The 16,221-nt window shown below is 45.5% G+C and overlaps 1 pseudogene; it reads left to right on the top strand.

Annotated features, from left to right (window-relative positions):
• Positions 1–1,402: 1,402 nt before the first annotated feature.
• LOC131764342 (transmembrane protein 14C pseudogene) lies at positions 1,403–1,756 on the top strand (annotated as a pseudogene).
• Positions 1,757–16,221: the final 14,465 nt, after the last annotated feature.

The following is a 16,221-nucleotide window of genomic DNA, read 5'->3' on the forward strand; positions in this document are numbered from 1 at the left end:
TTAAACTTATAGGCTTTTGCACAACAAAGGAAAGCATAAGCAAAAGGAAAAGACAACCTACGGACTGTGAGAAAGTATTTGCAAACGATTTGACCACTAGGGCTTAACTTCCAAAATATACAAACAACTCAAAATTTGGTCAGACCTGTGACTTCCCATTCTATTTTCTGCCTTTTAATCAATCCACTTATCTCAGAAGAAAATACATTTACCAATAAGGCAGTTAGAGCAGGTTGGGCAGCATCATCTATTGTATGGAAATCAGAATGCCTTAGGAAGAGAGCTTCCAGATGGGCTTTAAAGTCTGCCCTAAATTCATCTTTCTTTTGTTTGCAGGTATGAATAATAGAGCAACCACTGCAGGCAGGGAAAAACATGAGAAGGTCTTTTAAAAGATCCACTGCTATTTTGTGAGCTTTTTCTGGTCCACAAGGGGACCATGTTGGAGATCCAGGATCTTGAGTATCACCCTGGGAGTTACACCATTCTGCCTCCTGCATCCATTCTGGGGCTTTCCTACATATGCACAAGCTGGTGAAGATCTGACAGCCTAGAAGAGGACTCTAAATTCTTCAAAATACTTTTGGGGATGCTCCCTGTGTTTAGGAAAAATTCTTTAACTGTGGCCCTCAGTCTGTGACAAAGGACTGAAAGATACCCAAAGGAGATCATTAAAAGTTAAGGAGGACCTTCCCTGGTGGCGCAGTGGTTGGGAGTCCGCCTGCCAATTCAGGGGACGCGGGTTTGTGCCCCGGTCCGGGAGGATGCCACATGCCGCGGAGAGGCTGGGCCCGTGGAGAGGCTGGGCCATGGCTGAGCCATGGCCGTTGAGCCTGTGCGTCCGGAGCCTGTGCTCCGCGACGGGAGAGGCCACCGCAGTGAGAGGCCCGCGTACCACAAAAAAAAAAAAAAAAAAAAAAAAAAAAAAAATTTAAGGGCTTCCCTGGTGGCGCAGGGGTTAAGAATCCGCCTGCCAATGCAGGGAACTTGGGCTCGAGCCCTGGTCCGGGAAGATCCCACATGCCTCAGGGCAACTAAGCCCGTGCACCCTAACTACTGAGCCTGAGCTCTAGACCCCCGAGAGCCACAACTACTGAGCCTGAATGCCACAACTACTGAAGCCCGCACACTAAAGCCTGTCTTCCGCGACGAGAAGCCACCACAATAAGAAGCCCGCGCACCGCAATGAACAGTAGCCCCCGCTCAGCACAAGAGAAAGCCCGTGCGCAGCAACGAAGACCCAACGCGGCCAAAAATTAATTAATTAATTAATTGAAAAAAAAAAAAGTTAACTTTGGCGACTCTCCACCCCAAGGCATGTGCGCCCTTGTTGGCCAGCGCAGACCTTCGGGAAGGAGGTGTAGGCCTGGTGTAATCTGTCTGGACAGAGTGAAAGCAAACAATGCAGAAGGACTGCGACCCACTAGTGCCTTTATATTGTATTGGTTTTGGCTACGCAGCACTGGTTGCTTCGTGAGGGATAAGTGGGATCACTGGCTAGGCAAAAGCAGGCAGTGTCCCGTCTCTGGCTGCCGGGCTCCTCTTCGGTGGTTTAGCGGGCATGGGTGCCTATCAGGGGTCTCAAATTCCAAGGAACATTTAGGTTTTCTTCGTTACATCTGGAACCTTGGCTGGCATTATGGGAATGAGATTCTACCACTCTGGAAAATTTATGCCTGCAGACTTAATTGCAGGTGCCAGTTTGCTGATTGTCACCAAACTTGGAATTAGTGTGTTGGGTAAACCCCATCAGTGATAGTCATGGCCCAGATTGGACTCATGAAGAATTTTTAAACTTCCACTATTTTTAGTGTATTAAGATAAATTTTAAAAAAGATAAATGAGTACAGCATTTTCACATATTCTGACATTTTATTTAAAACAACACTGAACAAAAACAAACAACAACAACAAAAAACAACACTGAACTTTGCAGAGAAAATAGTCAGTCATTATCATTACAACCCTAAAGAGGTGGGTAAAGTATAACACAAGAGCTTCTTCCTGTAGTACCCTCATACAGTTTGATTCTTGTGTGTTGGTGTTCTTTCTGTATCTACAGTTAATATCTCCAGGGATAAAATGTTAGGTTATCACCACTGGGGCCCCTGAAACCCCGTGTCCTGCTCAGAGGAACAGTGTGAAAAAGATCTCTTAATGAGATTTAGGATATCTGTTCTTTTGCTTATCTTAGAGCACAGACCTACTTTGAAATTATGTTAAATGAAATCAATGAAAATAAAGTTTACTATAAACAAAAAATAAAATAAAAGGTAACTAATAGTCTCTTCAGAGTGGAAAGGCGATTCAGATAGAGGATGAGTAGACTAGGAGTACTCAGGTAAAGGAAGATAGATGGGACTGGTCGGAGTCACGTCAGTCTTACAGCCTTTGGTTTTGGGTAACTCCTGTGTCTTTAACTTTTCATTAATGCTTTTATCAAAAAAAATTTTTGGCCCTGCGGTATGTGGGAATCTTAGTTCCCCGACCAGGTATCGAACCCATGTCCTCTGCATTGGCAGCTTAGAGTCTTAACCACTGGACGGCCAGGGAAGTCCCTTCATTAGCCTTTTGCAATGAATCTTTCAATGAAGCTATTGTGGAATCTTGAAGCCTTTTGGAGGCTTCTGCATATCAGTTAAAATAATAGGTATCCCATTCTGTTGGTTTGACTTGGGAACACTTGATTACAATTGTACTTTTTGAATGGCCTTGTCTAACTGGAATGTTCCCCATAATGGTCATTGTAAATCTAGGTTGTCTTTAGTAAGATTTTGACATTTTTTAATGTATCTATAGCTCCCAGGACCATAGTTCTTAGACGTAAAATAAGCAGGTATGCCAGAAGATAGAACACTCAGTTCTTTGGAACTTGAGGACCCTATTTCTTCAGTGAAGCCTTTGGTCTCTTGGAACCAAATTCATCCCTAACAGGAATGTGCCACTGGGTTGGAGATTCTGTGATGTTTTATGTTTTACAGGGCATCTCATTGCACAAAAATTTTCTTGAGGTTGGCAGGTGAACTTGTACTGATCTAACCCATTCCCTAACCAATTTATCCTAGAATGGGGGTCTTAGATGGTGAGCTCAAACAGCTTTTAGGTGCTCAACCTGAACCCATCTTTTGCAACTTTGCCTTCCAAGATTCCCATTAACAATAGATCAATCATTCTTTTACCTTATGTGTATATCAGCAGAAACCAACAATAACTGAGGAAATAGACCTGTAGATGTCAGCAGTAACCAAAGAAATGGTATTGTGGACTGACCAGGAGTTAGGGACTGGTGCTCTGTTAGAGCCTCCTGTCAGTCAGTCCAGACTGCCCTGTTAACCCTGGACTGGAAAACCAATGAGAGCACCAAGCTCAGATGCAAAGGGAGCAGAGCTCAGATCCAAGAGAAACTTACCCATGGCCTTCAGAAGCAGCAAGAAAGAAAACAAAAGGGTTCAGCAGGTGCCAATGCCTGTGCTTCCCATTGTCCTTGAGTATGTTAGTAGACTCCCTTGCATCCCACTGTAATCACCAAAACTGTTAAGGAACAAAATTCAATGAAGTAAATTAATTTTATTGGCCTTGGGACTTCCCTGGTGGCGCAATGGTTAAGAATCTGCCTGCCAGTGCAGGGGACACGGGTTCAATCCCTGGTCTGGGAAGATCTCACATGCTGTGGAGCAACTGAGCCCGTGCACCACAATTCTGAGCCTGTGCTCTAGAGCCCACAAGCTACAATTACTGAGCCCTCACGCCACAACTACTGAAGCCTACACACCTAGAGCCCGTGCTCTGCAACAAGAGAAGCCACCGCAATGAGAAGCCCACTCACCGCAAGGAAGAGTAGCCCCCACTCGCCGCAACTAGAGAAAGCTCGAGCGCAGCAACGAAGACCCAACACAGCCAAAAAAATATTTTAAAAATTAAAAAAATAAATAAAGATCTTATTGGCCTTAATTCAGCAACTCATGAATCAGACAGCACACAATTTAGGAGATAGGCATGAGCTCCAAAGAGCTACGCAATGCAAGAGATTTCATAGGCATAAGGGAGCAGGAAAAAGGAAGTTATACTAGACAAAAAGGATATTGGTCGTTGCAAGGTTACTCTCCTTTACAAGGGAATGGCAGGGCTCTATCAGGCAGATTACCTATCTAGTGCTGATCAGGAAATTCCTGAGGGACTGGGACTGGTTTAAAATTCCATTTCTGGCAGAGCCAAAACTTTACATTAAGTTTGATTTTGGTCACGTGGGGCTTAGCATGAGCTACTCCATTTGGGGCCTGTTGTCTCATCTTTAAAACTCCTATAGGTGAGTTCTAACAGGGCTCACCTAGTGGGTGAACAGTGGTACCATCTGCCAGTATGTAGAATTCTGGAGGGGTAAGTTTGCGGGTAGAGAGGCTGCTTGAAGAAGGGCTGAAGTCACATCAGGAGACTGCCCCAGTCCCTGTAGGAGCAAATGTCTTCTATCGACAGCATCAGAGAACCTGGAGGGTGTGGAGCCAATGCCGTAAAGACCACCTGCTGCCATTGGAGGACACGTGCGAGCTGCTGCGTCAAGGGGCCAGGTAGCTGTCCTGGTTGCCCTCTGGTACATGCATCCTAGTGCCAGGCCTCAGCATGTTGCCAACTGATGTTTCAGTAGGAGGGATGCTCATCCGAGCGCTGAGGCTCTGTTCCAGTCGTCTGAACCACCCCAGGTTCTTTGTCAATGCCCCAGCCACCAAGGATGGAAAGAGAGAATGGATCCTGGCATCAGAGAGCTATTGATGAGATGGAAGAGAAACCAACGGCACATGAAAACTGAATAACTGAGGAAAGTTCAAGGGGTGACATATAAAATTGTAACTGTTTAGGAAATGGGCCATGAGCTGGTACGAAACGCCAAGGCTTGGGCTTCCCTGGTTGCCGCAGTGGTTGAGAGTCTGCCGGCCGATGCAAGGGACACGGGTTCGTGCCCCGGTCCGGGAAGATCCCACATGCCGTGGAGCGGCTGGGCCCGTGAGCCATGGCTGCTGAGCCTGCACGTCCGGAGCCTGTGCTTCGCAACGGGAGAGGCCACAACAGTGAGAGGCCCACGTACCGCAAAAGAAAAAAAAAAAAAAAAAAAAAACCACCAAGGCTAGCAATATTTGAAATGATAAAAACAAAGCAACAGGCCCAAAATGGAGTAGCTCATGCTAAGGGCCAAGCCACCAAAATAAAACTTAACTAAAAGTTTTGGGGGAATTTCCTGGTGCTCCAGTGGATAAGACTCCGTGCTCCCAATGCAGGGGGCCCAGGTTCGATCCCTAATCAGGAAACTAGATCCCACATGCATGCCGCAACGAAGAGCCCACGTGCTGCAATGAAGAGCCCACATACCGCAACTAACACCTGCTGCAGACAAAATAAATAAATAAAATTTTAAAAAGAGTTTTGACTCCTCCAGAAGTGGAATTTTAAACCAGTCCCAGTCCATCAGGAATTTCCTGATCAGCACTAGTTAGGTAATCTGCCTGATAGACCCCTGCCATTCCCTAGTAAAGGAAAGTAACCTTATAACCAACCAACCCGCCTTTTTGCCTTGTATAACTTCGTTGTTCCTGCTCCCTTCTGCCTATAAAAGTCTTTCATTTTGCAAAGCTCCTCAGAGCTCCTTTCTATCTGCTAGGTTGGATGCTGCCTGATTCATGAATTGCTGAATAAGGCCAATAGGATCTTTAAAATTTGCTCAGTTGAATTTCATTTTTTAATAGGAAGCTATTACCACCTACAGGAGCAGGCTACCTGACAGAAGCTGTGGGATTCAGTTTAGGGACATACTCAACCCATGGTCCAATACAAAGTGAGCCGGGGGAATAAGTGCCTGAAACTGACTCTCCCTCTGACCTTCTGCCAGGGCCTGCCACTGGTCCAACCCAACTGGAAGCTGGAGGGCAGTCCAAGAAGGTCAGCTTTCCAAGTCTTAAGGCAGGGTTGAGAAGAACCAAGAGTTAATATAGGGGGGCGAGGAGAGGTGCAATTGGAAAATATCCAACATACCCAAAAAGGAAAATGGGGACTGCTCCTCTATGCCTAATGTGTCCATGAATTTCCTTTTGAACTATGTGAAAGGAAAATAAAAATGGAGTCAGTATTGCTAAGAGAGCTCACTCAAATGGAGCCAGGAGGTAATTGAGGAAGTGGGACTTATACACATCTCAGCCAGGATGGAATCTGAACTTTTGACCACTTATTGACTTATAAAGGTAGGCATCCAGAACATCTACACAATGTTCCAGAAACTTAAGATACTTAACAGACCCTTACCCTAAATAACTCATGACAGCCTATCTCTTAAGGGCAAATATTTCCTTTTTGCATTAGAGCCAATCATAATTCTTGCAAGACAACTTTAACAATCTTGTGGCTTTTGCCTTTATAAGCCCCTGATTCTTTCTCTTCTTCAGAACACTCTTTCAGTTTTACCCAAATCTGTGTCTCCCAATTTGCAATTCCCAAGGCCCCAAATAAAGCTCTTTGTTCTATGGACACAGAAAAATTAGGACTGCTAAACCAAAGAGTGTTGCTCACCACCCAATTCTGCAAGGGTTAAGTCATAACCCGCTGCAGTTGCTATCCTGACGGTTGCACTCCAAGAGGAATTTAAAGAAAAAAACAGGATGAGGCACCTTGTGCTTTGGATACACATGAACAGGCAGGCCCATAGATAGTTAGATGTATATCTCAGAAAAAATTTTAATGGCCCTGGATTTCTGAAACTTCCCATACATAGAAAAGCACTAGAACTATTAACTTGAGACATCTGTTCTTTATGATGTGCAGCATCTTTTTCTTTTGATGCACGCATTTGAAATTCTGTACCAAGATGTATGCTTGACTACACTTATTTCCTAGCAAAAAATCATATATAAACTGGCTTCTCGCCTATCTCTTCAGAGCAGTTCATCAGAGCTGAGTGGCTCTCTCCTAGGCTTTAGTCCTCAGCAAGACCCCAGATAAAACTCAAGCTAACTAACTCAAACACTAACTTTGTATCTTTCTGTAAGTCAACAGTTCTTTGCAGCCTTGGTACTAATTATTGTTCGACAAATAATGTTCCTGATAACTTGTCTCCATAGGGGTGGGGCTGAAGGGGGTGGGTGGGGGGTAGGAAGTGAAAATTCATAACCACCCAAAGGAAAGAGTTGTTTGTTTTGTCTCTTTGAGAACACAATGTTCCCATCACAGAGCAGCTCGAGCAGGTTCTGTGTTTGGGGTGTGCTTATGCAACAGGACAGCAGCTAACATGGACAGCACCCAGACTGGTGTGGTCAAACAGATCCAGCAGATCGGCCCCTCCAACGTTTGCACCGCTGCAGAAGCAGTCTCTTTGCTCTGTTTGCTCTGCTCAGAGAACAGCTCTGTTTTGAAGTCCTGCCCAGATCCCTGAGGCTCAGCCCACCTCGGCCACTACCTGATTTCTCTGAGAGCCACAACACAACAGCCTGTAGCAAGGAGGTCTCTTCCGTCCTCTGGTTGGGGGCCTCGTCTTGGAGCTCTGTTTCCTGAATGCTTTACCTCCTTCCACATTGGGCCAGTTTGCTTGGCAGGAGCCCTGGGCAGAGCTTCTCCAACTTTAATGTGCCTAGGAATGCAAATCACTTTACGTTAAACAGGTTTAACCGGTTAAACTGCAGATTCTAATTTGGGAGGTGTGTGAGGGGGCAAAGACTAGGTCTGACAAACTCACAGGTGTGAGCATGTTGTGTTCCTGTGCCAGGCTTTGAGTAGCAGAGAACTGTGAATGTAAATCACCGGCTCTTAATTCTGCTGCACAGTATAATCCCCTGGGGAGCTCTTAAAGCGTTTACATTGCACATCAGTTAAGCCCAAAGCTTTGTGGATGGGGCCCAAGTGTTCCTACTTCTTTAACTCCCCAGGTGATACCAACATGTAGCCAAAGTTGACAACCTGGAAGTGCAGGATCCCTCCTTTTACCCTGATTCCCTGCAGCGTGCAAAAGCCACAGGCTGAAGGGTTTTGTTCATTTGCTCGTTTTCAAATTTAAAATGCATCAGCTTTCTGACTTTGAAAAAGAAGGGGGAAAGGTCCCCCTTAATTTTTATCTTCTATTTTGTTTATTTTTTTATTTTTGGCTGCACCACGAGACTTGTGGGGTTCTTAATTCCCTGACCAGGGATCGAACCCAGGCTCACAACAGTGGAAGCTTGGAGTCCCAACCACTGGACTGCCAGGGAATTTCCTTTACCTCCTATTTTGAAATGTGAAGAGATAAGTTTGAGTATGGTGAGTGAGGATGGGGGTCTGGACTGTGGCCAAAGAAAGATCAGAATGTACAACTGAGAATCAGCTGTAGCCAAGTAACAGAAAGAAAATTGTCCTGTGGGATTTTCACTCCTTCTGGTCACAAACCCTGAGCCCCTCTTTGTGGGGAAGAACAGGAAATCAAAAAATGTGTTCTCTTTTATAAAGTGATGTTTGTAAATGAATTTTTTAACTACTTTCTAACTTATATCAAAGAAATACTGATACTTTAAGTAGTACTAAAAAGGATTTAAAATGGAATTCAGCCCCCCTTCCCTTACCAGGAATTCACACACATCCTTCCCCCATCCCTTACCCCTCGTTAAGCCCTCCCCTATCTTCCTCCAAAAAGATTATGGTATGCCTCTGGATGCAGGGGTAGAGACAGGATCAGGAAGGCTCTCATGGGGAGTTGAAACTCTATTGGTAATGAGTAAGGGATCTGTCCATCTTTGTGTCAGGCCATAGATATGGGGAAGAAAGACTATGGAATCTGTTTTTGTTTGTTGCTGTATTCCAAGTGTTGGATGGCAGGGATATGTAATGATAACCGCCGCAGGGTGCAGTGATGGGGCCAGCAACTCAAACTGTAAAAGAATTTACCGAGTCAGAAGCAAGGGAAGAAAGTAAGATTTACTGAGTATACTGCAAGGGTGCAGCGGGTGAGACCGAGAGGAGGTCTGCCCCCAGGGGAGAGAAACTGGACTTTTTATGGTCCCTTCTGGTCACCCTCGGATTAATGTTCCACCCATGTGGTGGTTAGGGCTGGGTGTGTCGTTCCTCAGTCTTCCAGGACCACCAACTGCTTGCGACTGCTGGTAATTTTCCATTGGGGGAGGGTGCAATTGTCTTATCTTGAAATGACCTCCCCAGCTTAAGATGGCTGTTCTATTGTTAAGCTCCACAATAACCTCTGAACCGAGAAGGAACTTTGAGACCAAAGAAATGAAGCAGGCAACTCCATAAAGTGCAATTATGAAGTATGCTGTAGGTAACTTGCATACAGGAAGGATCAGGCAGATGACCATCCAGAGGCATTAGCAGCTGTACTCAGAGCCGCTGAAAGAGGTACAGGGGGATTCAAAGTATTACCAAATTGGTTGACTGGACCCGAGACCTTTTGTCTCAGGCGGGGAGGTTCTTTTCCCGATTAGATTCACGCCGCCAATTATGAAAACGATGCTGAGTCTGGAACAGCACAAGCTTTATTCAATGGCCAAAGAATGGAGAACCAGAAACCTAGTTCACAAATCAACTTCTCAACCCAGTTCGGGCAGAGACACCAAATACATAGGAGGGTCGAGGTTAAAGGTAGGGAATTGGAAAGAATGGGAGGAATATTTATGACTTATCTAAGAACAGGGGTGTGGTTTGGATGCGGAACTGATGCAACATGCCTTTTCAGTCCTTGAATGGGTTTTTCCGGTTGTCAACTGTCACGGTGCTGGTGGGTGTGTCTTTTAGCATCCTAGTGATTTACAATGAGTGTATAATGAGGCTCAAGATCTACTGGAAGTCAAATCTTCCACCATCTTGGGCCTAGGCGGTTCTAAGAAGTCCGTGTTTTTTTTCTCTTTGCAGCTTCCTTCTGAAACTGAGATAATTGGTTTCTATTCAAGGAAGAGGCAGGAGTATGATTCTGGGGCAAGAGCCTTAGTAAAACATTGAGCCAAAGCCAAAGATAGAATCTGACCACTAATGAAGAAGCACATTCATATCAACCGGAACTGGAGGTTTCTCCTCCCCCTGGGGGACTCATGACCATTATTCCTCAGGGACCATTAACCATCTGTATCAGCAAAAGGCATTATTCCAGTTCTAGGGTCAGAGGAAGGCAAAGGTAAGAATTGATAGGGAGGGACTTCCCTGGTGGTGCAGTGGATAAAACTCCATGCTCCTAATGCAGGGGGCCCGGGTTCCATCCCTGGTCAGGGAACTAGATCCCACATGCATGCCACAACTAGGGAGCCCATGTGTGACAAAAAAGGAGCTGTCGAGCGGCAACTGAGGAGCCCGCCTGCCACAACTAAGGGGCCCACGTGCTGCAACTAAGACCGGTGCAACCAAATAAATTTTTAAAAATAAGAAAAAAGAATTGATAGGGAACGTATCTGGCTTGGGCGCATTTCTCGTGGGTAGGCTAAAGCTCCATCATGCAGAAAGGGGATTGCAGGCCTAAAATGGAGCTGACAAACTAGAGTCCGTGCTTCAGCCACACAGCAAATACTTAGAATAGCACTTGGTACGTAGCAGATGCTCAGTAAACACTTGTTGAATAAATAAATGAACATTCTCTAAATCTAAGCCAGGTCTTTTCTCTGTGACACTTCTTATGTTCAGCCTATGCCATATTTATGTTTTTATAGATCTTATGCCCCTTGCTGGCTTGAGAGCTCCTGGATGGAAGGGACCAATTCTGAGTTTTATCTTTACATGTCCAAATTGAGTGTTCACACTGTTCTCCAAGCAATACAAGATTTCTCACTAAAATACTCAACCTTGGGACTTCCCTGGCAGTCCAGTGGTTAAGACTCCATGCTTTCATTGCCGAGGGCCCGGGTTCAATCCCTGGTCAGAGAACTAAGATCCCACAAGCCACAAGGTGTGGCCAGAAAACAAAAACAGAACAAAACAAACAAAAAAACTCAGTCTATTTCCACTAGGAGTCATGACAATTTCTATGTCCCTTTAAAATCACCAATAGTTGGTACTGTTAAAAGATAAATTGAGACATTAAAATTTTTAAGAGTTTATTTGAGCAAACATCAATTCAAATCAGCACCAACCTGGAAGTAGTTAGGAGCACTTCACCAACAGGAGCTAGATGCAAGGTTTTTATAGAGAGGACAAGGAAGAAAAGCAAGGAAATTGCTTGATTGGCTATAGCTGAAGTGGTTGCATTTATTTGGGAAAACCCAGTGACTTGTTTGTGATTGGTTTTTTCTTAACCTTGAGGCTCTTAGACTCCCCAAATTTCAAATCTATTTTTCTTGGCTAATGCCATAAAAATGGGAAACTTGGGCTTCCCTGGTGGCGCAGTGGTTGGGAATCCGCCTGCCGATGCAGGGGACACGGGTTCGTGCCCCGGTCCGGGAAGATCCCACATGCCGCTGAGCGGCTGGGCCCGTGAGCCATGGCCGCTGAGCCTGGGCGTCCGGAGCCTGTGCTCCGCAATGGGAGAGGCCACAACAGTGAGAGGCCCGCAAAAAAAAAAAAAAAAAAAAAAAAAAAAAAGGGAAACTTAGTTATAGGCTGGCCTGCAGAGATTCCTTATAATTCTACGTTGTAATTCCCTATAATTCTACATTCTAGAATAGAATGTTCCTCTATTCTACTCTCATAATAAAATCTTTTCTATGCTGTTTAGGGCAGCTTTGCCCTACTCGCTAAACATCTCCATTATCATCACACCAAACTTTCGTTAACATGATGCCAAACCTTCAGAGGACTGATTGTACTGAATATTTTTTAAATTTTCTGTATGCTATGATGTTTGACATCCCCCCAGAAAAACCATTCTGGCTGGGGAGACTGCCCTTCCTAGGGCTAGCCAATTCTTAGAGATAGCAAATGGCCCAGCCAGAGGCATGTCTTTGATATGCAAACTAACCAGTCCAGAGCCTCACCACCTCTACTGGCCCATACACCCCAGGGGACAATATTCCTTTGCCTTTATCATCCCAGGGCCAGGTGCTAGGCAACTAGGAACCACCCCTTCAGCCCCAAACCCATCAAATCCTGCCTTGCCTTTCCCTTGAAAATCCCCGTAAAGACCATGGCCTAAACCTTCCCCTCACTCCTGACCCCTGACTCTTCACCACCCTGGTAGCTTACCCACGTGGTCCGGCATGGAATGCCATGCCTCCTGTCTCTAGGATCAGTGAGTATAATAAAGTTTGGGTCTTTTTTTCTCCTGTGCCTCTCCTCTCTCCTCTTTTGGCTGCATCTGACTGACCAACTCATTAAAAAAAAGTGCAAACACAAACCATACCATCAGCTGGAACATCTTTGAGCCACGGGCTGCACTTCACTAAGGGAGTGGCGAGAGCCTACAGACTGTTCAGCCTTTTCTGGAAAGGCAGCTACTTCATGGAGTTGGCTGACGCCCTGGAATCCCACTCAGGCTTGATCTTGGATGTAATATTTCCATTTAATGATAGCACTTTGCTGAGCCTGTCCTATTTTATTAGTAGGATAAGTGAGTACTCACTTGAAGATGGACAGCTCAGGTCTTAAGGTCACATACAGGGCTTTGGTGGTCAGGAGCTCTGTTTCCATTAGGGCCAAAAGCCAGCTCGGAGTTGCCATTTGAAGGGGGTGTATCTGGCAGCTCTCTTCAGTATTCACCGGTCCAAAAACCCAAGGAGCCTATGTACCCAAGTAGCAGTCTCTTGTCGCCATAGGCTCCAATCCTCACAAGTAAATCGCCAAGATGTGGAGCTCCAGAGGGCTGGCAAGCACCATTGGTCCCAATGACGGGGTCCATGCCAATGCATCTTGCACAGCCTCTAGAATCTGCTGCTGTTGGGGATCCCATCCAAGGATGGCTGTCTTGTGGGTAACCGTGACATAAGAGACCAAAAGAATACCCAGATTTGATACATGTTGCCTCTGATAGCCAAGAAGGCCTACTAGTTATGGAGGCTCTTTTTTTTGTCGGCGGGGGCTGCCAAGGACAGCGGTTTTCAGCTGACTTTATCAGGAATACTCCTCTGATTACTGGCCCAGGTGGCCCCCAGAAACTGCACTTTTGAGCAGGTCCCTGCATCTCATCAGTGTTGTCGGCCCTTCCTGCATGTCATAAGATCTACAACTTTATGTACGGACTGGTGAACTTGTTTCTTGGTCAGGCCAGCAATGAGGATGTCAACACAGTGGATGAAAAGTAGTTCTGGGGATAACTGGGCTTGCTGCAGATCTAGGCTTACCGCTGGCAGCGTATTGCAGGGGAATTGAGGTATTGCTATGGACTAAATTGTGTCCCCCCTAAATTAACATGTTGAAGCCATAACCTCCAATTTGACTGCATCTGAAGTCCTAAAATGAGAAATGAAGACAGATTGCAAAAGTGTGCTTATTCTTCAAGACAAAGGAAGAATAACCCTGAAGGTGAATCAGAGATGATGAGGGTTTACCACTTCGGTTTCAAACAGACCAGAGAGCTTCCACAGAAGCCATGGGGACAGAGCCACCCAGAGCCTTGGGATAGACACCCCCCGAGCTCTGGCTCCGTCTGAGCTCTGGATGCTCCCCAGAGCATCCAGAAGCTGGGACCATCACCCCAGTGGTCCTGGAGGTCAGAGGACGGACCAAAGAGTTACTCTTGAGCCTTAAGATCTCATGTAACTTGATTTGCTAAGTTTTGGACTTGCTCAGGCCCTAGCACACTTTCTTCCTTCTGATTTCTCCTTTTTGGAATTGGAATGTGTGAGATTACAATGGTCTCTGCCCCCAGTTCCTGGCACAGAGCCCCTGAAACCCTTGTAATTTTCTAAGTCATAAGAGCTCCAGAAGCATCTTTTGTTCTAATATTTGGTCTTTGACGCTGGTTCTTGACACAGGGGTCCTGAAACCTTTGTAATTTCCTAAGTGATAGGAACATCTTTTATTCTAATAAAGCAACTCTGGGTGAACTCCTGGATGACAGCTGGTCACCAGAAAGACCATGCCATGATTCAGAGCTCGGAATTTTCGGCCCCCTTCCCCCAGTCCCATTCTCCTGATAAGAGAGAAGGGCTGGGAATGGACTTAATAATTGACCATGCCTACACGACGAAGCCTCCATAATAATCCCAATAGAACCAGGTTCAGAGAGCTCCCCAGTGGGTGACACATCCTGACTCCACAGGGACAGAAGCTCTTGTGCTCAGGACCTTCCCAGACCTTACCCTATGTATCTCTTCATCTGGCTATTCATATGTATCCTTTATCATATCCCTTTTGTGGAGCACGCCATGCCCGTTAAGGGTATTCGGCCTGGAGAAGTATGGCCAATTGAGCACAGGCTCCCAAAACAGAGGCAGGCATTCATGCATGCCTCAATAAGGTTGAGCCTACGCTCTTGGGACTTCTCCACCCATGTTTTCCCCGAGGTGATCAGTGCATGACAGGTGCAAGTGAAGCCCATTCTGGATGGATGAAAAAGCCCCTTTTTGCTAATATTTATCAAAAGATCAAGAACATTATGCCCAGTTATAACAGGAACTTTGGGTACAAACAGGGAAGATAAAAATATTGTTATCAAGAAGTTAGCAGGATGAAGGACAGGCTGACCCCAAAAGGAAGAAACTAACCTAATTTTAAACAGAACCTAGTGTGCCTTAACTCCCTGAACTTCCTGTATCTGCATATTATAAAAGCTGTGCATATAAACAATAAAATCGACACTTGTTTGCAATGGCTCCTGGTGTCCCTCCCGTCCTCATTCTTTCCTCTTAAACTTTCTTTTCATCCCCTTGCCGCCTGGATTCGAGCCCTTGATCGTGCTGGCAGTGACACCCTTTATAATAAACCGGTAAATATAAGTAAACTGTTTTCCTGAGTTCTGTGAGCCAATCTAGCAAATTAAACCCAAAGAGGGGGTTGTTGGAACCTCTGATCTATAGCTGGTTGGTCAGTAACACAGGTGATAACTTGGGCTTGGAACTAGTATCTAAAGTTGGTGGGTGTGGGGTGGGGGGATGAGGTGTGTGTGAGTCTTATGAGACTAAGCCCTTAAGCTGTGCGATCTATTTCCACGTAGTGTCAGAACTGAGTTAAATAGGACACCCAGCTGGTGTTGCAGAGAATTAGTGTTGGGGAAGACACCAACACATCCGGTGACCTCAAGAGTAAGAACTGAAACGTACTGAGTAGTAAAGGTGACACAGGAGGGAGAACTGCAGGTTTTTTCAACATACAATGTTGATCCTATAACTGTCCCAGCACTGTATTTTGGAAGCACATAACCTGTCTGGTTTCACAGGTTCACAGCTGGAGAGGAACTCTGCCTCAGGATGAATCGTAGCTCAAATCTCACCCATATCTGATTTAGATGAGACTTCGTGGACTTCAGAGTTAATGCTGAATTAAGACTTTGGGGCGGGCTTCCCTGGTGGCTCAGTGGTTGAGAGTCCGCCTGCCGATGCAGGGGACAAGGGTTCGTGCCCCGGTCCGGGAAGATCCCACATGCCGCAGAGCGGCTGGGCCCGTGAGCCATGGCCGCTGAGCCTGCGCTCCGCAACGGGAGAGGCCACAGCCGTGAGAGGCCTGCGTACCGAAAAAAAATCAAAAAACAAACAAACAAACAAACAAAAAAGACTTTGGGGCTGTTGGGATGGAATTAACTTATTTTGCAAATGAGAAGGAGATGAATTTGGGGAAACCAGACTCAGAATTTATGGACCAAATGTTTGTTTCCTTGAAAGTCACATATTAAAGTCCTAATCCCCAGGGTGATGGTATGTAGAGTTGGGTCTTTGGGAAGTAACTGGGGTTAGATTAGTTTACATGGATAGGGCATCCATGATGGAAGTGATGTCCTTATTAGAAGAGGAAGAGACAGAGAGCTGCTCTCTCTTTACAATGTGAGGCTATAGCAAGAAGGTGACAGCAGCCAAGATTCAAAGGATCCTTACCAGAACCTGACCATGTTGGCAACTTGATCTTGGACTTCCCAGCCTCCAGAACTGTAAGGAACAAATGTCTGTTGTTTCAGCCACCCAGTCTATGGTATTTTGTTATAGTAACCCAAACTAAGACAGCTGCTAAAGATATGTCCCTCCCAATCCCCTTCCTCCCAAAAAGGGATCAGGCCCAGTTATTTTTATGCTTCAAAGAATCATCCCCTCATTATGCAAACTCTTCCAGGTAATAAAAGAGAAAAAAACAAAACTTCCAAATTCATTTTGCAAAGCAAACTGAATCTAGTTCTGTACTTAAAAAATAAAATAAAAT

The sequence above is a fragment of the Kogia breviceps genome, chromosome 10 (assembly GCF_026419965.1).
Source record: "Kogia breviceps isolate mKogBre1 chromosome 10, mKogBre1 haplotype 1, whole genome shotgun sequence".
In the NCBI taxonomy this organism is placed as follows: domain Eukaryota; kingdom Metazoa; phylum Chordata; class Mammalia; order Artiodactyla; family Physeteridae; genus Kogia; species Kogia breviceps.